The sequence below is a fragment of the Ruditapes philippinarum genome, unplaced genomic scaffold (genome assembly GCF_026571515.1).
Source record: "Ruditapes philippinarum isolate M1 unplaced genomic scaffold, ASM2657151v2 ctg4812_1_1_1_1, whole genome shotgun sequence".
Classification (NCBI taxonomy): Eukaryota; Metazoa; Mollusca; class Bivalvia; order Venerida; family Veneridae; genus Ruditapes; species Ruditapes philippinarum.
In genome coordinates, this window is record NW_026858186.1 from 207122 (window position 1) to 217227 (window position 10106).

Sequence of the window (10106 nt, forward strand, 5' to 3'; positions counted from 1 at the left end):
AAAATTCGGGCCCTTCCGCGTGGAAGTTTGTTTAAAAAAGTACCTTTTTTTGTTTTATTTATTTGGGCCGGATTTATTTGGGTCCAACACTTTTTTTTGGGTTTAAAAATTTAAAAAAACTAAAAACCGGGGGCTATTGGGGCGTGCGGGGGTTTATGCAAACCCTTTTTAAAACCCCTTAAGTTTAAAAACTCAAAAAAACGAGTCTGAATTTTTATTTTTAATTTTTTTGTATTAAAAAGGCCTCCGAGGGGAAAACCTTTTCTCCAGATTTTTTAAAGAAAAGGAAAAATCATCCCAAAAGGTTATAGTGATAAAAAGGATACATATTTTGGGAAAAGCAAATTTTTACAGTTTGTGCAAAATGCAAGTTTTTAGGCCCTTTTTCATTTGCTTTTTATTTTTGGTTTCAAAGGTACTCCCTTTTGGGAAAATTTTCCCAAATTTAAAAAACCTTAACCAAAACCTTTTTTAACTTAAAAAATCGTTTGGCTTACAAAAAAAATTATATTTTCAAAATGGGGTTGGAAGCGGCCTTTTTGCCAAACATGTTAAAATCAAAAATGATATGATAAAACCTTGTTCATCCCTTGGGGGCTATTTTTTTTAAAATTTTTTTGATTTTGGGTTTATGACGGTTTTAAAAATTAAGGGGAAAAAAAGCATTTTTAATTTCTAAGGAAGTTTTTCCCTTTTTTTTCAATAAGAAAAATAAAACTAAATTTGACTGACCCAAAAATTTTTAAACACACCTTTTTATAATAAATTTTAATTTTGATTTTAAAAACTTCTCCAAAAACGTTTTGCATAGGGGGTCATCCAACCCCTAGGGTTTTTTTGGGTTTTTAAACAACCAAAATTTTGGCCCAACTTTTATTTTTTTAAAAAACGATTTCGGGTTTTTTTTAAAACCCCCCAAAATAAAGTAGGTAAGTTTTCCCATTTTTGAAAAAAATGGCTTTTCCAAAAAATGGGAAAACAATTTGCCATTAAAATTTACCTAATTCAAGTTAATTTTTTAAAAATTTTTTTTTCTAACAAAAACATTTAAATTTTTTAAATTTTCCCCAAAAACGGTATTTAAAGCTTCTTTTAATGGCCCCCATTTTTTAAAAAAAGGGTTTTATTTCAAAAAAAAAGCCCCGGGGAAAGAATTATAAAGAACCCCAAAAATAACCAAAAGTCATCAGATCACCCTGAAGAAAAAGTAAAAATCTAAATTGTCAAAATTTTCTTAACCGCACTTTTAAAAAACTACAACGGCAATTTTGGATTTAAAAATGTGTCTATAGGGAAACATTTAAAAAGGGCCCCCCCAAAAAAAAAAAGGGGGCCCCGAAAGGTTTCAAATTTATTTGGGAAAAACGTGTAAAATACCAAAAACCATGTTTAAACCAAAATGTTTTTGAAAAGGTGCTAATATTTTATGCAACGGGAAAATTTTTCGTCTTTTGGGAAAAACTAACTAACCGTTTATCTTTTTTACTGGGGCCAAATTTTTCAACATGTTTTAAAAGTTAATTTAAATTTGTTTTTTTCAAAATTTTCGGAGCATAGGGGTTTAAACCCCCGATTTTCCGATTAATTTCCGTCGTGGGTTGGGAGTTTCTCTAAATTTTACATTTCATCTTAAAAAAATTTAAAAATTCCCCTAATGTGACAACAAAAATTTTTTTAAACAAACTTTCCCAAAAATTCCCTATTGGGCCCTTTGTTTGACCTGGGACAAATCCTGAACCCAAAATACTTTAATATTATTTTTGATAAATAATTAAAACGCTTTACCCGGTTTAAACAAAAAAATATTTAACCCCGGCCAAATTGGAAAGGGTTTTAATTTTTTTGGGAAAAAATTTTATGTCATTTTTTCCCCTTTTAACCCAAAAAAAAAAAATCCCTTCAAAAAATGAAAACCCCCCCTTTTTTTTTCTGTTAAAACTTTAACCTTCAAAAAAAAAAGAAATTTTTTTTAACAAAAATAAATTAAGATATTTAATTTAATAAACCCTTTGAAAAGGGGGTTCTTTTTAACTTTTAAAGAATTTGAAAAGTCCTTTTCCTTCCCTATTTTCAAATTAGAAAAAAGTGAGATGATTAATTTTGGAAATTTTAAAAAATTTAAAGGGAAAGTCCCCGCCTTCCTATTTTAAAGTTTTTTTATTTAGCCGCCATTTTTAAAAAGCTAAATTTTAAGAGGGAAATTTTTTTAAAAATGAAAACGGGGGAAAAAATTAAATTTGGTTCCCTTTTCAACCCCTTTTTTTAATTTTTAAATGAGTTTTTACAAAATTTCCAGTTTGATTCATTGTTTAAAATTGTAAGGTTTGGGCCAAAAAAATTTTCTCTGAAAAATTAAAATTTTTAAAAAAGGGTTTTTTAAAAAATAAGCAAATTTTGCCCCCTTTTCAAATATTTTTTGAAATTGAAGAAGTGGGGGTAAGATTACAAAAAATGAATGTTTTAATTTTCCTTGTTTTCCTTCCCGTAAGGGTTTTTTTTTTTTAACAAAAATCATTCTTTTAAAAAATTTTTCATTATAAAATGGTTTTAAACCTTTAAAGAAATGTTAAAATTTTGGGGGTTTCATTTTTTAATTTGATAAAAATCCTGAGGGAATTTTTTTTGACCAAATTAAAAACCCCCCTCTAAAACCCCGGGTTAAATTTTCCTAAGGGGAGTTATAAGTTTTGAAATTTTTTCCCCCCTTTTTTTTTAAAAAAGTATTTTCCCTTTCATTTTTATTTTTAAAAAACCCCCCCCTTGCCCCCCCCTTCCCCTTTGGGATTTTTACTTTCTTAAACCCTTTTCAAAAACAATTTTAATAAACCCCCAGGGGAAATTGGTTTCCGCTTCGGGCTGGGGGGCAGAACCCCCTTTTATTTTTTTTTACCAAATTTGGCCCCCAATAAAAACCAAATTTTAAAGTTGCCAAAAAATTTCCTAAAAACCCGTTTTTTAAAACTTTAAAAATTTTTAAATTTATATATTTTGCAATTTTTTTTGAAAATATTACAGGTTTTTTCTTTTTTTTCCCCCTAAATTCTTGAAGGGCTTTTTCTTCCCTTGATTTTGAATTGATTCTTTTTTTCAATTAGGGAAGGAAAATGTTGGTTAAAAAAACCCCCCCCCTTGGGAAAAACTGATGCTTTTTTTTTTATTTTCAGTCAAAATTTCTGGTTGGAAAAAATTTTTATAAAAGGGAAAGGGAAAACCAAAACCAACCCGTAATTTAAAAAAACAAAAATTTTTTTTACTTTTTAAAAAAATAAATTTATTGCCAAAAAAAAAGAAAAAATTTAATTTTAAAAATTACTGTTAAAATTTTAAAAAAATGTAATTTTGGAAAAAAAACTTAAAAATTTTTAATTTATTTTAAATAATTTTGGGGGTAGGTTTCTTAACCCCAAAAAAAAAAAGTATTGGGCCCAAAAAAAAATTTTTTTGAAAGGTTTAATGAAAAAAATTAATTTCCCCAAATTTTTTCCCAACCAAATTTTACTATTTTTTCCCGTATTTGGAAAATTTGCAAAATTTTACCGGGGCAACAAAAAGGTTTTCTTATGATTTTAACCGAAAACCCCGGGCTAAAAAGGGGCAAAAAAATTTAATTACCCTCCCCGGTGTTTAGTAAATAAAAATCCCCTTTCCTTCACGGGAAAACCTTTAAAAAAAACCCCCTTTTTTCTGCATCCCATTTTTTTTTGGGGTTTTCTTTGTTCAAAAAGAAAACAATTGTAAAAGGTAACAATTAAAACAAAAAAGAAATCCGGAAATTCCTTAAAAACTTTGCATCAATTAAAATTTAAATTCATTTTGAATAAAAGAAAATTTTTTTTCCCAAATAGGAAAAAAAAAAATAATGATAAAAAGCTTTGACATAAAAAAAAATTAAAAATTTAAAAACAAATTTTTGGCATTAAAAACATTAAAATCCAAAAATACCAAAAAAAACTTTAAAAAATAGGGTTTGTAAAGAGAAAAAAGGTTTCCGCAAACAGTGGGGCCCCTTTGGAAAAAGAAAACCCAAAAGTTGAAAAAATTTTGGCCCCGGGGCCGGAAAGGATGAAATTTAAGGCCCAATTTTTCCCCTTATTTTGAAAGCAAAATTTTGGAGGAAAGTTTTCCATTTCCTTTTCTATTATTTTTTGATTTTTTAACGAAACAAGGAAAAAAAAGGTTTTTAAACCGGGGCGTTTTAATAAAAGTTTTTTTTCCTTTGTTTTCTGGGGGGTTTTTGTTATGGGGAAAATAAAAAAAAACCCTTTCCCAAAAAGGTTTTAAAAAAGTTTAAATTCAAAAAAGGAATTTTTAAAATAAAATGTTTAATTTTTAAAAAATTTTATTAAAATTAAAAAAGAAAATTGGGGCGTTTGAAAGAAGTTTTTAAAAAAAAAAAAAGAAAAAAGCAAGTAAAAATTTTCATTTACACCAAAAATCCGGAAAAGGAACCGGGGGTTTTGAAAAAAATTTTAAATTCCATTCCTTTCAAAATAATTTTTTTGCTAATTTTTTTTCTTTGGAAAAACCAGTGACTTAAACAACCAAAAACATTTTTTTATCTTTTGACTTTTTGTTTTTTAAAATTTATGACTTTTTTAAAAAAAATAAAACAAAAGAAAATTGGTTCCAATAAAATTTTTTAAAAAAAAAACGAAAAATTTAAAAAACAAACAAATTTTAAACATTAAAGAAACAGTTCTAAAAAAACAAAAAACCTTAAACAAAAACTTGGGGTGGCCATATTTTTCCATTATTTTAAAAAAATATGAAATTTCCCCTTTTAAAAAATTTGATTTGTAACAAAAACAAATTTTTAGGGAAGGGCAAAAATTTTTTTTTAAAACGGGGGGAAATCAAAATTTAAAAAAGGGGAAAATTTTACGTGGAAAAAAAATTATGGAAAATTAAAAGGGGTGGTTTAAAAAAGAAAAAAATCCTTTTGGAAAAAACTTTTTATTTGCTTCCCTTATTTGGCCGGGGGGCTTGCCAGAAAATTTAAAAAAAAATGTACCGGGCCCTTTTAAAAATGATTAAAAAATTAAAAAAATTTGAAAATAAAAAAAAATTGGAAAGAAAAAAGTTTTGGTCAAAAATTAAATTAAAAAATGTTAAAAAAATTTCGGGTTTGTTTAATGGTATTAAAATTTGGTAATTTTTCTTTATTCTAAGTTCAATTATTGATGGTCTCTTGGTTCTTTTATAAAATTCCTTTTTTTTTGGAAATTTTTGGCAAAAAGCCTTTTAATTGTTTGAAACAAAGAATATTTGGTACTTTTATAAGGCCCCTGGCTTTTTAATTTTTAACCTTTTCTTTTTATTTTTTAAATTTATGGTTGAAAGAGGAAAAAAAAAATTTTTTAACTTTATAACATTTTTATTTATTTGGGGGTTTAAAAATATAATTTTTTTTTATTTTTTTATTATTTAATTTTTTAAATTAGAATGTTGGACAAATTTTGTGTTTTATTTAAAAGTTAAAAAAATAAATAGGGGAAGTTTTTTTCTTTTTTGTATAATATTACATGGTTTTATTTAAAAATTGCAAAAAAAAATGTTACAAAATTTTTAAAACGAGAACATTTTTGGGTTTTTTTTGTAAATTTTATTTTTTAATTTAAAAACTTATCCTTTTAAAGATTTTAAAAGTTTAAGTTTAAAAACCTTTTTTAAGCTAAATATCCTTTTTGGGCTCATCTTTTAATCTGGCCCAAAAAAAATTCAAAATTTTTTAGGAAAAAATTTAAGACATACGGGGGGAAATTTCGGACCCTGCAGGCCCAAAAGATTTTGGTTGATATTTTTTGACTGCATTTGGCGCCCTGAAATAAAAGACTTTGCCCTAGAAAAAAAAGGGTTTAAACTGAATAAAAAAAAATTCGAAAAAGGGAAAAAAGGTTTTTGCGCGACGCAAGATAAAAATATTAAAAAATTTTTTTTAAAAAAAACTAAAGAAATCCATTCTTTTATTTTGTCGTGGTAGACCTGATTTAGAAAAAGCAAAAAAAAAATTTGGAAAAAAGTTAATTAAAAAAGGTTTTTTTTTTAAAAATATCCCTAACAATTAAAAAAGAATTAAAAAAGAAGGGTATTCAAAATTATGCCCGTCATGCAAAATTGACTATTTGTTTTCAAGAAAGTTAAAAATTTAAGTTGATTTATATTTCAAAAACAAATTTTTTAAAAGGAATACTTTTTAAAGAACACAATTTAAACAGGGAAAATTTTGTTTTAATTTTTTTACTTATACATGCACGGCCAAGGAAAAAAAAATCTTTAAATTATAAAAAATATTAAGTAAAATTTTAAAGGGCCCCTATTCATAAAGGGTTTAATGGGGGAAAAAATCTGATATTTAAACCCCGTTTAAAAAAAAACCTTTTTGAAGGGGGGAAACCCCCAGGGGGGGAATAACCTTTAACCAAATTTCCCCCCTTTTTTTAAAAAATTTTAACTTTTTGAAAATTAAAATTAAAATTTTCTTTTAAAAACCCAATTTGGGGGATTTAAAAAACCCCAAAGTTTAAATTTTTTAAGCCCAATTTTCCTAGGAACCCATTTATGTTTTTTCCAAAGGCCCCTTTTCAATTTCACTGAAAGAATTGAATCGGGTTTTTTTAGCAAAAACTGAAGAAGCAGGGTGGGGTGTTGAAATTTTAAATAAACTTGTTTTCTATCTGTCATTAAAACAAATTTGGGTATCAATTTAAAAAGGGGGCGACCGTGGGAAAAATGTCTAAAAAAGAAAAAACTTGGGGCGCAATGGGGAAAAGTTCAAGCATTTTTTAAATTTTTCCCTGTTTAAATTGTTTTTTTACAACCCTTTTTTTTTTACGAGAGGTTTTTTTTTTTTTTTTTTTTCATAAAAAAACTTTTTTCATTTTTTTAACATTTTTAAAAAAAATTTGATTTGTTTTTTTTTAATTTATAATAAATTTTTAGAAATAGGATTTAAAAAATTTTAGAAAAGCTTTTTTAAAAATTAAAAGGTTTTTAAAGGGGAAAAAAACTTTTTTTCCTTTCAAAATTTATTGCGAAGAAAATTCTGCTTTAACAAAACCCAAAATTTTTTAATTTTTTTTTGTAAAAAAGGGGGAACTAAAATTAAAAAAATTTGGGTTTTTATAAAAATTTTTTTTCCAAATTCCTTTTTTTTGAAATGGGGCCTGGCCACTTAAAAAAGTTTTTAAATTTAAGAAAACCAAAATTTTTCAGAATTTTAAAAAAGATAAACCCCCCCCAATATTTCTTTTTAAAAAAGGCCCCTTAAAAATTTAAAAAAAAAAGTGGTTTGGGTAAAAATTTTTTATTTTAGAAAAAAAATGAAAAATTTTTTATAAAAAGGGCCCCCCCAAAATTTTAAATTTTTAAAACCGGTTTTTGGGAAAAGGTTAATAAATTTTAAAAAATTTTTTTTTTTTTATTTTTTTAACAAAAAAAAATATTGAAAACCCTAAATTTTTTTTTTAAACCCTAAAGGAAAAATTTTTTTTAAATTTTTTAAACCCGGGTTTAGCTTTTTGGGAAAAATTTTTTTTAAAATTTTTAAATTTTAAATTTCTAAAACTAAAAAATTTTAAAACTTAATTGGCCAAAACGGGCCTTGGTAAAAAGAAATTTTTGTTCCCCAAAAACTTAAAATGCTTACATTGTTATTTTCCTAAAAAAATTTCCAAAAAGGGTGGGTTCCAATTTTAACAAATTTTTGGTTTTTTTAAACAATCGGGGGTTGCCCTACAATAAAAATTTTAAAAATATTGTTAAAAAAAAAAAGCTTTGGAACCCCTTTTTTTGGTTTAAAAAAGAGGTAGGTTTTAAACATTTAAAAAAAAATTTGGGGCCTTGTCTTTTTTAATCCTTTTTAAAACAAAAAAGGGGGGGAAAATTTAAAACTTTTAAGGGATTTAAAAAAACTTTTTTTCAAAATAAAATTTCCTACAAAATTTTATTTTATTAAAAAAAACATTAAAATAGCAAAATTTTCATCCTTAATTTTTTTTTAAATTTTCCCCTAAAAATTTTTTTAAACTTTAATTTTTTAAATAAAAAATTTTAAAGTTTGGAAATTAAAAGGAAAATTTATTTTGAAAAGGATTTTAAGGCCAAAATTAAAATTAAAAACATTTAAATTTTAAAACCATGCAAAATTCCAAAATTTTCTCTTAAAAAATTAAAAAAATTTTTTATCATTGCAAAGGCCAAAAATGGGTTGGACAAATTTTAAACATTTGCTATTTCCCTGCCTTTTTTTGGCAATCTAAAAAATTTAAAATTTAATTCCTTTTTAAAAAGGGAGGAAAAAAAGGGTTGCCCTAATCCTTTAAAAAAATTAAACCCCTTAAACCCCTTTTGTCCAAAATTTATTTATTTTTCATTTTTTTTTTAAAGGAAAACCCTTAAAGGGTTTGGTTTCCCAAACAATTTTATTTTCAAAAAAAACAACAAAAGGCGACACCAAGGCTTTAAGTTGATCCCCAATCGACCTTTTTTTTGTAGGTTAAAAACCTGTTAAAAATTAAAAACCCCATTAACAAAGTTTTCGAACTTATGTTGGAGAAAGAAAACATCATTCTTAAACCGATCGGTTAATAATATTTGGTATTAACCCGGTGTGACAAAATCAGATCTTTTATAGAAACAAATAGATACCGAAGTTCTGTATAAAGTATACTTCCTGTCTTTCTTTTTGTTTTGTGTTTGAATCTTTCAAAAAGCCTCCAAGATTTGCATGGAATGCAATTTAAAATTTGAAATTTGGCAATAACACTATTTGTTAAATGTATGCCTCTTTTAATTATTCTTGACGTTTAAATGTAAAAAATGCAGTTGCCTCTTCTATTTTCAATTATCAACAAAACATTTGTTCAGACATAAATTTTAATTTTATAGGATCATTACAAACAAGTTTGCAAAGATTGTACTTTCATTTTAAGACCAAACAATGTCAATGAACACCTGGTTTCAAAAAAATAATTTTAAAAAATGGGGTTTAAAAAATATTTAAATTGTAAATGGGTTAAAACCCCAAAAATTTCTAAAGGCCCAAAAATCGAATCTAAAAAAGGTTTGTAAGTTATTGCTTGTACAATTTATACCATTTTTTTAAAAAGTTTTTTATGTCCTTTTTAGGGGAACCGTAAGCCCCCGAAGTTTCATCCCAATCCCAGTTTTTTTCCCTTTTTTTATTTAAAAAAATTCGCCCTTCTCTGAATTAAATTTTCTTTTTAAAATATTTTTTTTCAAAAATTAAAGAAAAGAAAGAATCAACTTTTAAAATTTTAAAAACAAGGACTAGAAAAAATTTTTTGAACTTGTATTTAACTTTGTTTTTTTGTGTAAAGTCAAAAAAATTTTTAAAATTTTATAAATAAAAATTTTTTTTTCAAAAAATTTTGCAAAAAAAAAAAAGGGTTTAAAATTAAATCATTATTTTTTGGAAAATTTTCAAATTTTTTAAAAATTTTTCGTTGCTGCCCCTTTGTGCTGTTAAGGGAAAACCAGGGTTTTTTAACCCAAAACAAAAAAACCTATTACTTTCGGTGTGACCGAAACAAAAAAACCCAAAAAAAAAAGAAAAAATTAAATTTTAAAAAAAAATTTAAAAAAAGATAAAAAATTAAAAAATCAAGAAATCAAAAGAAGGGGAATGTTTTAAATTAAAAAATTTCCAAAAACAGACGTTTGGGGAAAATTTTTGGAAATTTTATCTAAAATTTGACTTTTCTGGGTTTTTTTTAAAACAAAGGTTTCCATTTTGTTAAAAGTTAAATTCCCAACACACGGGGTTTTTTTAAAAGTGGAAAAAAATTATTCTCCCCGTTTCGGCTAAAAAACCAACTTTTAAAAAAATTTTTCGGTCCAGAAAAAGGGGCATTAAAAAGATTTCATCAAAATTTTTTCATTTTTTTTAATGCAAAAATCAAAAATACTTAAAAAAAGCCAAAACCCAAAATTTTTTTAAAATAATTATTGGAAATTTTTAAAAAAAATAAATTAAAAATTTTTAAAAAAGGATTTTTTTTCATTTTAAAAATTAATAAAAAACCAATTCCGGAAAGTATAGAAAAAAAATTTTTAAATTAAAAATTTCATTTTAAAATTTAAAAAAA